Genomic DNA, 19,953 nt, shown 5'->3' on the forward strand with positions numbered 1-19,953 from the left:
TGAGATACCTTTCCACCAGCAAAAGAAAGCACATTCGGGAGGACTTGAGAGCTGGTATAAAGGCAGCGAACCACCACACCATCGATTTAGATGTTATTTTCTATTTGCTGGTCTCCATCTTCTGCTTTACTGTGCGCGCGGGGAGTTGTTGAACAATTTTTTTCTCCCTCTGAGTGTATGTGACAGTACAGTTGTTGGAAACCATAAATAAAATGGGAAGATAAATGAGGACCAATCCTGCCCGCCATAAAGCAATATAATATGCGGAGCTACGCATATAAATCTTGAACATTTTTATCCCCCGAGTTAGCATCACCGGATCGATTGCAGACTCGGGCAATATACATCCCACACGTGCGCCAGTGAAAGTAAACAGCGTACTTAAATATATATCACACACCATACCACTATTGGCTTTTCATTCAAGTTTAACGTCCATGAAGTTTGCTTTTGTGTATGTTGTACGTGGGCGATTGGGTCCCCTACTCTATATCAGCAATTGAACTTCGTGTACATGCACCAATCCAAGTTTTCGCTACATCAGTACCTCAGAACGGGAAGGACCCATCAACCACATCTTCAGACTCTAGTGACGCGTAACTAGAGGATCATGTTCCACATTTAACCAGCTAATTACGTACCAAAGCATTCCACCAGTCTTCTCGTCCAACAATAAAACCACCGTTCGAGCCAGACGCCGTCGTATCGATCGCACTTCAAAAAAAGTAGACGAACGCGAGAGAGCAGTGTCAATAGGTCTGGCGCGCTAGCTTAATTAGCATTTTCGGTATTCGTAGAAAACTCCTTCTGGAGGGGGATGGCCGTGAAGATTTTGCTAGATAAAGTGTTATGCTAAACACACCCGCAACATACTAATGAGGGGGAAAGGAAACCGAACCACTGACGACGGTAACCCTGGAAAATGCCTAGAAGTTTGGACCTTAATTAATCCTTGAATAATTCTTGAAGCTCGTACGACATCGTCCATTTATTATTTCTTTGCGATTTAACATTGATTTGAAAACCCATTTTACCGGAAGCGTTTTCTAGGTGAGATTCAAATGTGCGTTAAAGATCTCTTAAGAGTCTTTCTTTAAAGTAGAAAAGTTCCATTGATGTAGGGAAATGGAAGCGACCTTATCTTAATTGATTTTCGACTTAAAACTTACATTACTCCTTACGTTGAAATCCTATAACATTCGGTCGCTAGTGAAGCGACCTTCCACCATCAGAGAACTAGTGAAAGGAACATCTCCCGATGTTCCAACTCAAGACAGACGGACCTCTACACACTATCATACGCTTCAATCTAATCAATTAAGAAAGTTCAGATAAAAGGCCATATTTCACTGCGTGTTTGTGTATAGGGAAGGGGGGATGAATTTCCCGAACAAGGTAATCTTTACTTGCCACCAGTGCTCCAGAGCTTCCAGAGAAAATAGAGGATGTATGCCACGCGTTTTCTCCAGGGTGCACAGCATGCAAGGTGAATCTATTCTTCTGACTTAATCAAAGCCTGGAGCTTCAGCGGCAGCATCCTTAACAGGAAAGGTCAGCACCCGGGACAGATCTTTGGGGATCCACTTGCTTCCTGTCTTCCAACAGATCTTACATCCACGGACGGCACAATAAGAAATGCGGACGAACGGACCACTTTCCTCCCGCAGAAAAAAGGAAAAACCACCGCAGCACCAACACCACTATAATAAGGGTGTAGAAATTCGATTTGTTGCAGCAAAATAAATCATGTCACTCCCAAAGCGATAGAACTACCGAAGTGTCCCGGAGGAAGCTCAACGAAGTCAACAGTACGCGTTTCGATGTGTGTCGATGAACCAAGCTCGGATGTTCGGTTTGCCTTGCAGACGGTTGTGTGAAAATTAAATTCTGCAGTGTAAACGTTCCAAGAAAAGCAACCGTCAATAACGACAGATATGAACATAACGGCGTCACTTAGGTGCAACTTTGTCTGACAATATTCAAAACGCTAGACTATACAAAGACTAGAGAAATATTGAAACCCTCAGTGGAATCTTTTTGTTTCAAATAAAAGATTTTCTAGTCGATAAAACGATCGATAAAACTTCAAATGAATTTCTGTAATAAAACCTTGGAAGCCTTGGAACCTTGGTAGAACTCCACCTGCCAGCTGATAATCGCAAGAAAAAATCGGAAATCGGAAAGGCGACATCACCACCACCGTTTTGACATACCAAGAGATAAGTGACCGATAGCGAATCAAACCAGTCGGATTGACATTCGATGATGAATGGGGAAATCACCTACCATAACCACCTTCTCTCTTTACTCAACTAACTGGCAAAAGGACCTTGAAACTTGTATCCATACCAAGATCAGGATAGAACAAATAATCATCTATATCTTCCATGCTTTTCCACGATTCGCTTTCCTTGAAATCCCGACCCATAGACATCGTGTCTTCATCGTTCATATTATCCGCTAGACAAATATTTCATCAAATATACCCCCGGAACATATACTCGCCCTCTATCGAACCGAAATTTTCAATATTAGCTCTGGAGCTTTCATGGATGGTTTTCATATCGATGGAAATTATCAAGGTATCATTTGCATTTGTCGTATGCTGATATTGAATTTTTTAAAATCTTAAGAAACGTTTTTTACATAAAAATAGCATTGCATTCGTGTATTGTTAAAAGTTGTTGAAAAATTTAATTCAACAAACAAATTCGCCAAGAACAACTTCGTGGCTAAGAACTAAGATTAACTATAGTTCTTTAGACATTACTAAAACTTTAACAATTTTACTTTAAAAAATTTAACTACTTTTTCTTTACTTTTTGTTAGTTAAACCTAAATACCTAATTTTCTGGTAAATTTTTTTGGCTATTTTGACAAGACTTTCAAACCCTTAAATGAAAATAAAAATAATTTATGCACCGCATCATCCAACGAATGGAAACTGTGCTGGTTACCCTCTAGGGGACACGGTACGAGAGCATGCACAAAAAGGGACATTTACGAAAAAAGGGAGCATAACTAGCCGCCTTAACCCGGCGTACACGGGTACACGCTGTCTCTTTTGCTCCTTCCAGCCGCTGTGTTTGTTATGTGCCGCTGTATATGTTCGCAGTTCGGCCGCCATCATCATTCGCCGCCGCATTCAACGAGAACGCACACACTCACACAGAACGACGATGTCGAGCGAAGCTCACGCACACACCGTCTGCAGGCCGTGCAAGCAGCAAAGCAGGGTTCGCGTCCCTATTTTTCGTGCTTCCCGCGAACCACACTCCACTCACTGGATATGATGACGAACAGACGGGGCAAAAACCAGACCCAGAGCACAGCGATGATGATGATGATATCCGTTTACAGTTGCTGCTTCGGGCGATTTGAAGCCCCTTCGATACCCGGGTCCGTAGTACCACCCGGCAAAAACGGCGTTACGAACGAATAAATCCAAGGTAACCTCTACGCGACCGCGCTAACGTTCTCCGGTCGAGAATTCAACCCAACTTGAAATATTATACCCTCGTATACAAACGTGCATCGCAGGCAGGGCCTGCCTTGCTTTTTGGTACGATATTCGTTGGGAAAGCGGCTAAAAGCGGGTAATTCCACCTCCCAGAGTGGAAGCGCAAATTCACACATATGCGACGGGTTTTTCTTTTTTCGCATGAACCTGAGAAGTGGCCGACAAATGTCAAAAAGAGATTTCATCCCTTACTAGTGACAGTTGGGTAGATGGAGCAACAACGAATCACACATACCAACCTAACTATTTTTTCTTTATTTACTGTGCCGCACACCAGGCGATGCTTTGTCGGGTGATATGTTGCTGCCGGCCACCACTATCCGAACACCCAAACCCCACGCACACACACAGTCACGGGGTGGTGGTGGACTGTAGCATATTTCTCTCATTACTGTTATTATTGCACCGGACACGGTGGGGCACGGAGCAGATGCTTGACGAAGGCACACACAACAAATCGCCAACAGCATTCGCCCCTTCTTTGTTACCCTCGTTAGCATCGTCAACAACACAACAGCGGCATGAGTTTGTCCAAGGTGGGAGTCGGTTTGTTGATGATTGCCATCTTCGGGCGATGTTTTAATGCCGGCTCGTCATTATACGTTACTTCCGATGCATTTATTGCTTTTGATGATTTTTATAACACCATAAACCGAACACTGGACCATTACGAAACACAATAAACAGTGTACGTTGAATGCATGGAAACAGCCATACAGTTTGTGAAAATAATACAGAAATAAGTAAGTGTATGCAATTGTTTCTCTAACAGAGTAACAAAAGCTTTGTCGAATGTAAAAAAGGGAATGCAACGATTGCTAAAATATAGAATTTTAAAGAAGAAATATAACTCAAATCAACTTTTAAAAATATTTAAGTTGATTTATTTCAACTAACGATAAAAATATATAACTTTTTTCTACTTTATAGCAGCACCAAAGTGAAATGGGAATTCGACAGTTAAAGATTAACTATTTTGTAAGTTACCAAATATTTTGTAAAATTCTACCAAATATAGAAAAAACATCCCACTTTTCCTTAATCGCCGTAAACAGCGGAGTACACAAAAGGGCAAAGAGAAAAACGATCGATCATTGCCCATGAATAAAACACAAACGCACCACTACAAGCAACATCGCAGCGCAGCAGCAGCAGCAGTAAAGCAAGCACAGGAAAAGTACATTTTTTGCTGTCATTTCGACCCTTCTACGCTCCTGCTGCTGTTGCTCGATGTTATTTCGATCCGCTTTGGGCTGTCATTCCACAAGCGGACGTGAGCGCGATCAGATCTCGAAACCTAACAAACGAAATGAATAAAGCGAAGGCCGACTACTCTTGCCCTGTTTCGCGCGGAGCTAACCAGCAGAAGCACAATACACAACAGAATATATGCTTCGCCATCTCCTTTCTATGCAAACCCTTAGGCAGCAAGGGTTGGTATGCTGTCTCGCTTCTGCTAGCTATGCCGCTGTTGCTACTGCCCCTATGCTACACCATATTGGCGAACATCGACCGACTGTGCTAGGGCACACACCACCAAAACACGCAACCATGCGCAACGACGATTGCCTTTACAGAGCCGGATGCCAAGAACCCTTAAGGGTGCGAACGAATACTAGGTTACGTTACGGTTCAACATTTGTCCAGCAACCTATATAAATTACATTCATAAAACAATCACTTACGAGATTTAATTTCAAAAACGATGCTTAATGAAACATTGATAAACCCTTGAACCATTCAAATAGCAAATTTCTGCTTAATGTTTAATAACAGCTTTTTTACAGACATTATAATTCTACATTCGACACATATAAACTTTGCATTGTGAACATTAATATATTGTACAATATCATACAAATTCTCTTCCTGAAGACCTGAATTATCCTTACTCCAACGAAACAAGGACTTGTCATGGCCAGATAGCTTCGTTAATCAGAAATTCGCTCACTTGCTTGGAGGCAAGCTATTGAAAAAAAGGCTGAAAGTACGGGCAAGATACAACAACCTATCTATGCAGTCTAGCCAGCGGCTTAAAAGGTACGTCTTTCACATGTAGTAGACCTCCTTAATAGATATATCTTTCAAAAAGTTTACTGCAAACTTCCTGGCAATACTTTTTTGAATATTTTATATTTGCTTCTTGCTCCAATACTGTCTTACTTAATACTGAGAGAGCCACCTTAAAAACTAGATAAAAACTTTGTCGACGTTGACGAACAGGAAAATAAATAATTTGTAACAAGCTTAGTCTTTTGAGTCCAACCAGGCTGGCTTGCCGGACTGAACGACTATTTTTAGAGCTACAGCTTCTAAGTTTTGCTTTTAAACCTGCCATATTTAACTCCTCTGGTTTTATTTATGACCCGAACCTGGATAGTCAGTGCAGCGCTCTAACGACAATCTACATGACATTTTATTCGAAGGTTTAACCAAGTATATAAAAAAGTTTAACCAAGTATATAAAGTATAAAATATTGCTACCAAAATCTATAACATTTTCCGTCCATATTTTTAAAACAATAGAAAAATAAATTGTTTTCTAGAATCATGCATTGCTTGCTTATTTTACGATAGGAAAAACACTGCAAGTATGGCTTACTCAACACTTGAACCCACCTTCAAGGGTTAACCGTCCTATTGAATAAGAGAAATCGTAGCCTCTCCCACTCGCTCTCACACAAAGCTGTATATTGCCGTTTCGCTTACGCAAATGCCCCTGTCCCAGTTTCGCTTCACCCGCACGCGAGGTAACACACTCTTAGCAACCGCTCAACCGGGAGCCACATCCAAGCAACAAAGAAGACCTGTTCCCATGAGACGTTTGCTAGAGTGAAACATACATACAAGGTGCGATTTCTTTCGCTCCCATACCGTACACAACCACCATCTCACGTAAGCGGGCTGCCAGTTTCACCGCAGCAGCTCCAATGAACGACCGCTTTCGACGTCGTCCATTGCGCTCCACACGCACACACTGACGCTGCTGCTCATCATGAGACGGTGAAGAAATTAGACGTCGGACGATGGGGGGGGGGGGGGATACCCGGTGGAAAGGGCATCGGCGACATTAATGCTGCCTCGCGCTGTCTACCACACCCCTTGCCCGCTTCCTCCACCTTACAACCAACACACCATGACCTTTCACATCTTCTTTCCCAAAACCCTTATGGACAGGGGGAAATCTCCCCAATACAACCAGCCAGTCAGACGTGCATACACACATACACCTGATGGGGTTTCCTTCCTTCGCCCAGCGGGCCCTTTTTGCATGTTTACTCTAATTCTACCGGTGCGCCCGGTACACACCCCGGACCACCCCAACCGGACTCTTCCGCTCCACCGCACACACTTGTCAAAATAGCATTCCCGATCACTTTTCAGCTGTTTATCTCTTCGGCACAAGAACACTTTGTGCAGTGCCGCGTTTGCCGCATGCCGTGCTGTTGCTCATTCCTTCTCGCTTTCGAATACGGCCGTCGTGCCGGCTCTTCTGCGGCAATTATCTAGCACCCTCTCACTCTCTCTCCCACAACAATCCCCCAAACTCCCGGCCTTCGCGGGGACAAAACCCACCAGCCGCCACCAGATGATGGGAAACTGGGGTTGCACACTTCATCTTCGATCGCTTTCGCAGTCGCCAGCGCTCGAGCGATTGATGTCAACGCGCGCAAAACGGGGAAACACTTCCAAGTGGTAGATTAATACAATTTTCCAACAAATTTTCCTCACTTACCATTAACCGGGGGTGTCTCGATCAAAGTCTCGTTCGTTGGTTCGTTTCGCCCAATGCGTATGGCGCTTGGCGTTGAAGGTGAAGTTGCCTCTCGTTCACTCCTTTCGTTTCGAAAACAGATCGGTGATGCTCTGCACACGGTAGATCCTCAGCAGAAGAATATTATGCTACGGTATGGTATCTACCGTTCACGAATTTCACTAACAGGACACACACAGGACTCCGGAGATCCTTGGTGCGATGATCACACGGTGCGTTTGGGCTGGACGAAGCAACAAAAAATAAACGCACGACGCTAATGGTGGAAAATTCCGCATACACACAAACAACACAAACACGTATGCACACCAACCATACACACTTCAATTCGATACGCACACACACACTTGCAAACGGTTTTAGCAGAAGCACTGCAGCAGCAAATACGGATAATTGTAAGCACAACAGCGAGGCGCCGTCTGAGAACTTCTTAACAGTGCACTGCAACGAACACCTACTATGCGAAAATGCACTGTTTGATATTGTTTTTCACACACTGTATGCCCACCGTTGGACGAACGGATCGATGGTGACGATGATGATGATGATGATGCTGCTGCTGCTGATGATGTTGGTGGTGGTAGTGCCTGGTACTGGTGCTTCTGATGACGCGATAGTATGTGAAGATGTGTTCACGGACGGTGCGCGTCCGGAAAAACGGGCCCTGCTCGCCTAGTGTTTCTTAGCAATAAACAACCCCACACACAACGGAACAATCCGTCCGACAACAAAAAAGCGGTCTGCCAGTCACGGTAAACGTCAAAAAACGGGACGAAACACAATAGTTGTTTGATGACGGCTGCTAGACGGGATCTCTTTCCCGCTCGCGTTACTGTGCTTTCTCGCTCTCTCTCCCTCTCTCGCTCGCTCGCTTACAGGCGCCGCTTCTTGACGGTGGATTTCACCCGTATACTACTACTCCACACACGCACACACCGACACGGGGAGGATGCTTTTATTTCACAATGCGGATTGTAACGCGAGGACACCGGTGACACACGGTACGGTGGACAGTAAATATTTGCCAACCCAGCTTCAAGTGCCCAGTGAACGTAGGAAGCCGCGAAACTGCTGCCTGCTGCTGCTGCTGCTGCTGTTCAGGTCAGGGTACTCTCTGCTGCGCGATCGAACACACACGGGTGGTTGTCGTCGGTGCTGTCGTCGCACACTCGCAGAGCCAGAGGAAAAAAAACTACCCAGCTTGCCTGGTTTTCGACGCGAATGGACGCGAATTTTTGTATTCAACGGATGCACAATGGACACAGCTTTCGTTTGACGTGACTTTTAACCAACTTGACGGCCGTTTTTCTTCAGCAAAGTCGCCTTCGAACCAGCTTAGCAGCTACACACACGGTTGCGTTCAAAGCTTCGAGCAGAAAGCGAGCGAGCGTCCGACGGAAATCCAACCTCTTTTTTCGCATTCGAACAAGTTTTACGACCCGCTCTCACAGCACACCAGCAAACACACACCACGGCTTCACGAACACACACACACTGAGCGGTGCGCTTCAGAGTTCTGCCGTGTCGGCCATTTGACGTTTCTCGTACGCTCGTTTCGGCTACGAACGTACACAAACAAAGGCGCACGGTGGCTGCCGCTGTGAGCAAGAAAGTTTTACCCAGTGCTATTTTTCTCAAGCAAATGTTAGTTAGCCGCCGCCCGATGGCCGTTTTTCGTATGGCCGCGGGTAGAACGTGGTTGAACATTTGCGGCCTGAAGTGGGATCACGTTTTACGTTGGGTTAATTGATTTGATTGATTTTTTTGAAAATCATTAAAAGGCGGAGTGGAATGTTAGCTTCACGAATGTTTTATTGTTTTAAAATCAATGTGAGCAGCATTAGAAATTAAGTTTAAAAAAGTACAAAAAGAACTTTTAAATTACTAGAGAAGCGAAAGAAAAGATTTAAAAAGTAAGACTTACCAAAATAAATTAAATCTAAGAAAAAAGTTGCAATACTCTTCACATTTGCCGGAATGGTATTAGTGGCGCTAAACGCACCTATTTTCACACGGCAGGTCCGGGCAACGATTCCCGTTCGGAAGGTCTCCCCGTAAGTAAGATTGACTATCCAGCAACAGACAATCTAAGCCAAAGAAATCAGAAAAGGCATGACTTGCCATTGCTCTACCTATACCTATAGGTGTTTTGCGGCCAAAGAAGACGAAGAAGTTCATCAAATTGTATTCCATTTTTTTAAACACTACAAGCTAAAATTTACTGTAATTCTCTAAAAATCATTAAATATTTCTTAATAGAAAAATCGGGAAATAAAAATTATAAAGGTGAACCGGTAGTATAGTTAGTCGAAGTGTCAGTTGCTAACACGAAAGCATTGGTATCAAATCCCGGCCGGATCCTCCCGTCAGGATGCAGGACTTACTATCAAGCTATCGGGTAAAATCAAGCCAAGGTAGCCAAACACGTTGAAATTGCACTTAAATATATGCACTTAAATAATAACACTTTTATAAGCTAATTAAGTATGTAAAACTTCACGACCTCACAGAGTAAATGGTTTGACTGGATAAGTTATGCTCATTCATTTAGTTTAAAATAACAGCAAGTACTCTTCCAATCAAATCTCCCTCATAGGAATTGTTTACAACAATTTTTATACAAAACCATCCAATTATCGCTATGTTTCTTCGCCCGTTACCTAGCTCCGCACACATGAGAACAGAAATTAATCTACCATGTTACACCATCGCCAAGAAACTTGAGCTGCATTCGCTGCACTGCGGAGCATAAGTTAACGAAAATCAAATTACACATATTTCATTATCGATCGATCTTGGTGCGTGGATGTTTGATTGATTAGCTCCAACTTCCAAGACGAAAGCTGGCTACATAGACGAAAGGAACCCATATGAACCGGAGTCGGCCGACAGCGAAAAGAAACAAAATCCCCGTCAATCAGTCTCAGCTACCGGCACAGCACACAACCTCGGCACACAAAGAAAAGGGAAAACAATGTTCCACCAGCTGGAACAGTCATGGTTTTGATTTTCCGACGTATCTGGGCTTCATCCGAGTAACGAAAAACGCATCGAGACCACCTTTCTAAGTGAAAGATAATGACCCTTGCGGGAGACTTAAAGGGTGAGAGTTTTCGTCTTTTTTTTAACTCCCCATCTTCATCGGCAGCAATTTGTTCCTTTCTCGGTACGAGCAGTGAGGAATTTGTTGAAACATTGTGGAAGTGCTGATGAATTAAGTTAGTGTTGTATTAGACTTTATGTAGGACAGATATTCAATTAGCTCATATTTAAAACAAAACAGTACCAGACTCCGGATCATAATATAAGCATACTAAGCAGATGTTTGCGGAACCCCGAGCTTTCAAGGATTTGATGTCCAATGGATCCCAGGTCCCAAGATTCTGGGTGCCTCGGTCATTTAGAGAATCCCGAACTCCATGGGGCCTCGTATAGTATCTCCATTTTGTCTCTGATTCTAGTCCAGCCAACAGGGCGTCCTACTCTCATTCCGCTTAGGGCCTTTCAGATATAACAGAACACATCTTCAAAGTACACTTTTCCTCTTCCTCAAGGCAGACCCGTAACTTCTTCTAATAAAACAGATAAATCATAAGCTGCGTTCTAAATGTTTCGCGACATCCGGTACCCCAATCGCCTGTTCGCATGAGCTCTGCTCGCCCGTTTTTCGCAATTAACGATCGAGCAAACGTTCGCCCGTACCTTAGCTGCGCCATGGCCATCCTCACTCAAAACGGTGCATCTCGAGCTTCTGCACTGTCATTACGCAACCGTGCAATATACCGGTTTTGCCGGTGGGGTGCCAACCCGCCCAACAAAGTTTGCGGTCTGTTCCGCCTTATTCTCCCCGGTGGCAGGGAAGGAATAGGCGTCACGCCGATCGGTAATTGCCAGCTGTGATTTGAGTGGCTGTTTAGCATTCGCCGACCTCCGTAACGCGTCCCGCGACAACCGTCCGTCCGTTCGTATGCATGTAAATGACAGTTTGACATTGTGTCGCAGGGTAAAATGCGATGAGAACAGCTTTAAAACAGGCAGATAATTGACAGCACTAATTCCACACTCGGCGCGAACCTCGGCCGGGCACATACCGGCGAGGCGGAATTCAGTTCGATGAAACGGTGCACAGTACTTGCCAGATCTGCACACAGTTGAAGCGAAAGACGGGACAGTTGGGGACAGCTTCATCTTGTCATCTCGTGGGCTAATTTTTCTGGCTCAAACAACATTCAAACGGACAAGTGCCTGGCGGAAGCTACCTCCCTGGCGCACATCGGTACAGGCCAAACGTGGTACGACTACGCAAAAGAAGAGTCCCGCTCGCTCGTAGGAGGTTGCGTCCATTAAGAAGCGGATTATGCCTGTACGCTTCGTATAACCGGATGGAGTTGTTAATGAAGATCATGTCGGCGGAATCCGTCTCGAGCAGGCTCGATGCTCCCTTACACGCGCCTCCACGAACCTTTGGAACGCTGGAACGTGTGTTCTGGCGCGAGGGGCGCAACGATCGATCGGTGTGTGCATGTGTTTACGAATTTGTTTCGTTTCATCCCCGCGTGTACATCCCGGGAGGGTTGCACCCGGTGGGAGAACCGGTGTGACGTTTGAAGACGGTCGTCGACGGCGAAGACGTCGGGAGGACCCGGTTAAATATAGGCATATAATTACCATTTTCGAGTCTCGTTTTAATGTGATCGTCGCCGTGTGTGTGTGTGTTTTTGAGAAGGGAAGATGCTGCGCTGAAACACGACGTTGGAACGCACCGTATTCCAACGCTCAACAATGTCATCTCGAGGATGTCGTATGGCCTTCAGCGAGCAAGAATCTTTGACTGTCCTTCTAGTTTTAGTAGGCAGAATTCCAGACTTGGAGCCTTCCCTAGGCGAAATAAGATATGGCTGACCAATGTTCTTCGCTAGATTCTGATTGTCCGTCCAAGTCCAACGGCAAAAAGGTCTAATCTTCAGCAATCATAGACCGTTGGAGATGCTATACCGTACGCCCCGATCTTCACGCAGGGTTCACGTTTCATCAGTTTAACCTCCCGCACCACAGCTGCTGCTACCGATTGCTGCTGGGAGCTGAACGTATACCGCGCCCTCTAACAGTACAGTTGCGTCACTCCCGCCGAGCCAAGACCACCACCACCTTCACCGCATTAAGCAACGCTTGAACGTCCGTGCTCGGCTGCGAGGGTTTCGTGATGGGAGAGAATGTAAAATATTATAGAATCACTAGCTCGCTTCCAGCATCTTGCATTAAGCACGAAATGTAGCTGACGATTGGCGGAAGATGAAACCGGGCGGAACCGGGCGGGCACCAGAGCCACTCCAGAGAGGTTAATTTTAGCTCTGCTTTCCTCTAGCAACTCCGGTAACCCTGCCCTTTTGCCCCGCTTTCCTAACGGGATATACTTTCGGTTGTCTGAACCCCGAAGCGTCCAAGTTCCAATGCCCAAAATTCAATCTTGGAGCATACTTCGTACCTCATAGATCGTATTGATCGACAGCAAACGAAACGTGCCGCTGTCTTGTCTTCATCACTTCACGGGCTTACGAGAGCTGATCAGTGGTCTCAGACATGAGGCGTTGGGACAACAACGACAGTACGGGAAAAAAAACACGTCCAAAAGGTAGCTTGCCTTGAAGTTCGGCGCGGAAGGTTTGCAATGCCGTTTTGCACCTTCCCCATACATCAGCCGATGCTGACCGATCGTTTTCGGGTGACACGCTGCGCTGGCTGGAGGTGCCACACAACCGTACGTTGTCAATTTCGATCACGCAATCGAGTCGCAAGGGATCGATGGGTTTGATCGTATCGTGAAGGCCACATGGCCAACGGAATCAATCCTCCTGACGCGGATAGGAGATGATCGTTTATTCCAGCACTTCGGTTAGCTGCCACACGCGGATTGATTGCGGTCGTAGCATGGCGTTTGACAGTGAAGGGCACACGGGTACATTTGACTGTAAGGCACGGCAATTTTTGTGAGAAGGAAACAGAAAATGGGACGCTGGAACACCGGCACACTTTACCTGCTGGTCGCGGAATGGAACGGATGATTTCACGGTCACCGGGTTTTGCGTGTTGCGCCGAACGAACGTTGGGGTGAGCTGGCGTTAAACTCTTTTCACTGGAGCTACGGGAACCCTATCGGCCCGGGGACGTCTATCTACGCCGTCGTTGAGCAATTTCGAAGAGACATACAAGCAATTCGCTAACACCACACACACACACACATTCACTTCACCGACACCGAAAAATCTTCCCGGCCCAGAGCTCTAGGCCAGGGCTGGAACGGAACGCAACCCCGGTGGGATGCTTAGACGAGAAGGTTAGGAAAAACCTGTTTTTCCTACCCACTTCCCCACACAGACACACACACTGTTGACACTGTTATTTACTTTTTCCAGCGCCCTTCGATGGCGATGGCTCACTTGGCATCACTGTGGGATGCGCCTTTCTTTTCGTATTTCTTTCTATTTGCGCCACGGGTTTGCTGCTCGGTTACGTGTGAATCGACGAGTGATATTTTTCACTTACTTCAACCTCACTGACTTCACTCACTTTAAGCCTCAGACATTGGAAACGGCACTACTCGAACCGGACCGTTGGATTACGTTACCAGACACACGATTTGGACACAGCTGGGACACACTACACCCATCAGACAACTCACCAAGATTCACTGACCGAGGCAAGATCGCGTACCAGCAACAATTAATCCCGGCGTTCGGCGAACCGTCGTACGTACAAAAAACCACAATTTATAAACAGCACACGAAAAGACACACACACACACACACACCAAACCGCACACGAAATGTCTCGCGATCAGCGTTTCCGAAACGGCCCACTGACCAATAACATTCACAGCACACGCAAAATCGGTAGCACAACAAAACAAAACACCGCGTGCGAGACACGTTCACTAGCGCGTTGCGCGAAGAAGAGTGTCTGGGACGGGCGCGCGCAAACGGGCGCAAAGTCGGCGGTCGCGATCGCTGACTGTGTGTATGTGTATTGTGTGTGCGCACCCTTCCTTCAACCCCGTTCACTATATTAACCACCGATATCGGTATTTGCTGTTGACGTGTTTTGTTGCGGATTCTCCAGGGCCTGTGCGTATGCGCGAGCCACCGAGCGGAAGGCGTGTGAGAGAACGTGTGCGCGCGCGCGCATCGATCGCAAGTAAAGATCGCCACAGCACTAAACCGACGGTGTACCGATACTGAGCATAAAAAGAGAAAAATGTGGCCGTGTTTCGATTCCGAAAGCAATTCCGTTGGATTGCTCGCCCCGGCTACCTCCCCGAAGCTGGATAATATTCATTGGATCTCCAAACCACCCGGCAGCCCCCTACTCCGGGGACGTGGGACGCCACGTCCTTTCCTGACGGGGTGACCCGTACGGTGGTGGGCCGCAGCATCGCGCGCGCACCGCGTAAAATGCGCGCTCATCTCGCGCGCTCGCGAGAACGGAGAGAGCGAGAGAGCGAGTGCTCCGTTGTTAATGGCAACGAGACGTCACGTTTGCCGTTCGATGCATCTCGTTCTTTTCTCCAGCATTTCAAACCGGCTCCATCTTGCTCTACGCCGCTATTTTTGATATCTCCGTAGGTAGAGACACAACAGAGAATAGGGGTAGAGGGATGATCCGGGGGATGCTGGATCTCTCTCTCTCCATTAATCGGCCACTCTCTTCTTCAAACTAATTATTTGCTCACACACTCACATTTCTTCGGCCGTCTCCATGGAAATGCCAATGTGGTGCAACGTAGATTCGATCAATTCACGAGATCGTCAGCAGCATCCTACCTTCACTCGTGTGCCTACAACCCCCCACCCTTATAGGCGCCGCCACCATTTTTGAATGCTGCTCGCTACCTTCAAACCAGAGCAGTAGAGCAGGCTCGCGATATATCGCCCTAGGGCTGGATCCGTTGCAGTTTGAGCGAGATCGAACGAAAACAAAACAACCGGCCGGGAGGAACGGATGCCCCGTTAGATGTTGACAGGGCGGCTGGACGTGTTTATCGACTCCCTTGGATGGCAGGAGCCGGACGACCGGTGGGGACACAGGAGACGCAGTGCGGTGGAGGAAGAAAGTCGAGAAAGCGATCACGAACTTCGGATGCTGCATCTTTTTTCCCCTATTTCTGTGTGCATGGCAGCAGTTTTTCAATCACAGACAGGCGCGCGAGCGCTAGTTGCACTCCGGTGCTGCAGAGTCACCACCACTCACTTGACGCGCTGCTTGACCGTTTTGCTGCATTCCTAAAGTGTGTTTTTCTCATTACAGTGTAAGCCCCGTTGCAGTGTCGGATGGCGTTGGTCACGATGGTGAAAGGTCTTTCGCTCGTTCGAATTTCGATGTGGAGATATCAATAACTTGAAGGTGGAAGGTTTTATTCAGCTCTGATTTAGTTACGATTTATTTTAAATGCAGTAAAACTTAATCGTTGAGGATCAAGACGAACCAGGGTCTAATTGAGCATCGGTTGGTATGTCAACCAATATCAATTCCATCAAAATTGTACATTATTTTCGAAGAATTAAGATATCCACAGCAACAGACGGGGCTTTAAGCCAGTAAAGTGTGTGTTGATACTGTACGGGACAGAGTATCAGGAATGCCTCCTTAGAACATCACTCCAAGAATGCCAATCTCCCAGAGACTGCAAATTCCTGATGAAGTTCATGTGTGTAAAGAGGTTTTTATCCTTTGAGGTAAAATTCATGAAGATGGCTGCACCTACACTTGCCACCAACTAAAAAGCAACAATATTACTATGGCTATCACTAGCACGGTTTTATTTACAGATTATCACACAGATTATTTACGTACGAGATTAACGTTGAGAATCTGGGATCCATCGTGGTCAAAGCGTCTATCTAAACAGAGGAAAATATTCTCAACAAAATATAAATAGTTCAATATCAACAGCAATCAGTGATTTTTTTTTTTTGGGAAACTCACATTCAGAAGATTTCCTACTATCTACTACTGCTCAGCCAAGATGAGATAACAAGTGATCGTCAAGACCTACAAAGATCAGACATGTTTCGATGCGTCTTGAGCTTATGATTGGTTCCAAACCAAAATCCCTAGAGTTATCTGTTGAGGATTTACTTTCAACGTCGTCGAAGGTAAGACTTTGAAGCGTGAGAGAACCTTCGACATGCCATAAATTGGAATAACGTATTGAGGTTTGCTGGTTCCATTTTACGATGTGCGTCGATCAAAACCAGTCTTCTTATGTTCGCCCTATTCTATTCGAAATGGCTGACTGTTCAACTGGTTGCACCAAGGTTGCAAGCAAACCTTATTGTGGTACCTCACTGCATGCCGTGTCCTGCCTCTCTAAATATCTGAATCCTGCAGATTTTTTACTGTTGAAGGCCTTTCAGATGGAACTACAGACCTGAATATTGGAGTGAATCGTAATCTCCAAGACATCAAAGAATAAAAAGCATACTGAGACATACTGGAAGAATCCTGTTCTTCGCGTTATATCTAGAACAAATGTGTTGCCATTCTCATACAAGTCATCGCCCGTAACTTCCTACGCCCGAGGTGCTGTTCTTCAACATTTCCACATTGCTCTATAAAACAGTTTGTAGTCAAGTTCAACATAAGTGTATGACCTTTCCCCGCCCATGTGTTGGGCGCTGTCCAACCACTTGATCTTCAAGAGTGGCCATTCTTCATCCACACCACTCGCCTACTCGCACATAAAGCAAACGCGATTGCTGTTATTGTCTGCTCCGTTCCAAAGTGTGCTGGAATAACTCAACGCCTCAACGCCAAGTCCCATCCACAGTGCATATAGATGCGTGTTCGCCCCCCCTTTCCGCTTGCCAGCAAGAAAACGACACAAGATCTCATTCCGTTGTGCAATGCCAGATCACGGCGGCCGGGATCATAAATTTTTCACACTCGTAGATGCTGTAGACTAGCAGTCGAACACAATTTTCGGCCATTCCTACGCTGGGCCAACAGACAGGCGGTATCGTTCTCACCGCGCTCGTTCCAATACGCTCCCGTTGTTATCATTATGCGTCGGAAATGGGCTCGATATTGGATTACTGTGCGGACCAAAGTGTCTGTCACGGTCAAACGCATGCCGCGATGCATCACACGCAGCGGCTCAATCTTACAACGTGCGCCTCCCTAGACAAACGCGTAGGTTGCATGAGAAACGCGTCTCTCATGGCCGATGCAGATAAACCAATTCTATCTCCTCAGTAAACATGGACATGGTGATGGCAGTCGGCTTGTCCCCCCCCCCCCCCCCCCTCAAAAAAACCCTTCACGATGGACGGAAATTAAATTTCCAACGCCCCGAGACCGACCGTCGCGAGGGCGTCGGCAGCTCATGTATGACATCTTTCGAAAATAGCATTCCCGTGGCCGTTATAACGCATTCGTGGCATGTGGCCGTTTCGGGTCGGAAAACCAAATGACTCAAGCGCTCACGCACCGTGTAGCGTGTTTTGCGGTGCGGGCGATCGGTGGCGGTGGCGGTTGCTGCTGGTTATAATTTTAAACTCATCTGCTCCATTTTTGGTCGGCATAGCATTCTTATCCCTATCCCTTTCACCTGCACCATTCCCTTCCACTCGCCCATCGCTGCCGAACCTAATCAAAACGATGAACGGTTGTTTCAAAATATTTTCACATTTATGAGTCAACATTTTTCCATCATCCATCAGCTGAGCAACATGGAGCGTTGAAACAATCCGTTCGGGCACTTTTGTTGTGTTTTTCGGAGTTTGGAGAGTTAGAGAGTTAACAGGGCAAAAGGTAAGTTGGTGGCTGTTTAATGAACTGAGTTAAGCTATTTTTGGATTTTGGAAGCCTTGATTTATGTCCGCTTTTCGACAAATGCCTATCGGGGGGGAGAGATGGAAGCCATATTTTATGCTTGGAACTAAGCCCCGGTAACACTCGCTCGACTGTCATGAAACATTCGTTTGTTCATAAATTATAGCAGCAAATTATTCTATTAAATTATTTACTTTTTCCAAACAGCTGAATTGGTAATGAATTGAATTAAGTTTGCAACTGCAGGCCGAAAATATGTAACATTATCCCAAATCTCCAGTTTGGTTTCCAACCCGGTCTCACCATGACACACTAGTTACATAGATTAAAAAGCGATCTAAAGAAAAAGCTAGTGTAATAATATTAGCAATGCTAAAGCCTTTAATTGGGGTGGTCCGGTGACCGAGGCGACAGCGGTGCCGGTCTTCATACGACAGGACGGGGTTCAGCCCAGGTACGGGGTTCTCCCCGTACGCAGGGCTGACTTCCTAGTTACGGGTAAAATACAGTCACAGAAAGCCAGAAATGGAAGGCCAAGACCTTTTGAGGTTGTAGTGCCACCGAAGAAGAAGAAAACCTTTAACACTATTTGGCATAATTCTTTTATCTATAAATTAATTAAATATTATAACAGCAACTTTTACCAAAAATCCTTTTAGTTTCTTTTAGTTAGCTTTATGATAAAGTTTATACATAAAAGAGCCAAAACTGTCAGTTTACTTTTTAGACTAAAATTACCATGAATTCAATATAGATTTTTTGAGAACACACAAGCATTAACAATGTCCTAACATACACAAAATGTCATGTGTGTATTGGTTGTCAGAAGCAATTCAAAATACGCTAAAGAGGTCGGTCACAGTTATTTGCGTATATCGGGAAGCTGCTGTATTCAAATTTCATAAAAAGCTAATCAAAAACTTTCCATAGAAAATATCTAATGCTCTTCCTAAATACCAGAGGAAAATATCTAATTACCTGAACTTGTAAACTGTACTCAATACTCTCTTCCCCCTACAACCGCTTTTCGGTCGTGGCCTGCTGCAACAATCCTCAATACTGCTCACGGTTTAGGGCCGTCATCTGCCAATCCGTTATCCCGGCCGTTTTGGCGGACGCATCAACGCCATCAGTCCATCTCAATTTGGGCCTACCATGCCTCCTCTGTCCGTGTGGACGGCCTAAAAGGACTGTACGGGCTGGGTCGTCCGGTGTCATTCTCATGACGTGACCAGCCCCTGACGAGTCTAATTCGCTGCATGATGGTGCGATGATCGTACAGCTCGTAGAGCTCGTCATTGTAGCGGTTCATTCATTGTCCTTTCACACGTACTGGGCCAAAAATCCTTCTGAGCATGTTCCTCTCGAACGCGGCTAGGAGGGTTTCGTAAGTTTTGGACCATGTCTCAGAACTGTCAAAATAAATTATTAAAACACTAGAAAAAATCATAGAAAGTCGAAAAAACCACTACAACTCATCCAAAGAACATCCCTAATTATTCCGAAACCTATCATTGCTACTCTTTTCACTAGTAGACACAATATACCGAGCGAGATTTTCCACTACAGAATAGGCTCGCATTGTACAAGCAAATATTTTCACCAATGGTTACTTACGCAATTTCGGTGTGGGGGTCCTGTTCACAAACTAACTTAAACAAAGTGCAAATAATGTTAAATAAGGTATTGCGTATGATTTTAAATGCCTCAAGATACACAAGACGAGTGGATCTGTATGAAAGTGCAGGAATTAAACCACTTCATGAATTAGCTATACAAATGAATGCAATGCTCTTCGAGAGATGCATGCATTCAGAATATGAATTAATTC

The 19,953-nt window shown here is 45.6% G+C and overlaps 2 protein-coding genes across 7 annotated transcripts in view; both read right to left on the reverse strand.

Moving 5' to 3' along the window:
- The window catches only part of LOC118504645 (protein qua-1-like), a 32,362-nt gene extending 23,554 nt beyond the window's left edge, over positions 1 to 8,808 (reverse strand). The window contains exon 1 of the mRNA XM_036039401.1: positions 7,257 to 8,808. The gene's annotated coding sequence lies outside the window, so the exon portion shown is untranslated. The remainder of the gene's footprint in view (positions 1 to 7,256) is intronic.
- LOC118504640 overlaps positions 1 to 14,493 on the reverse strand; it is a 132,508-nt gene extending 118,015 nt beyond the window's left edge. For 5 of the 6 annotated variants that reach the window (XR_004905327.1, XR_004905326.1, XR_004905325.1 and 2 more), the window contains exon 1: positions 13,331 to 14,493. The gene's annotated coding sequence lies outside the window, so the exon portion shown is untranslated. The remainder of the gene's footprint in view (positions 1 to 13,330) is intronic. The other variant, XM_036039365.1, reaches the window with a different exon arrangement.
- Positions 14,494 to 19,953: the final 5,460 nt, after the last annotated feature.

This window comes from Anopheles stephensi, chromosome 2, assembly GCF_013141755.1.
Source record: "Anopheles stephensi strain Indian chromosome 2, UCI_ANSTEP_V1.0, whole genome shotgun sequence".
Lineage (NCBI taxonomy): Eukaryota > Metazoa > Arthropoda > Insecta > Diptera > Culicidae > Anopheles > Anopheles stephensi.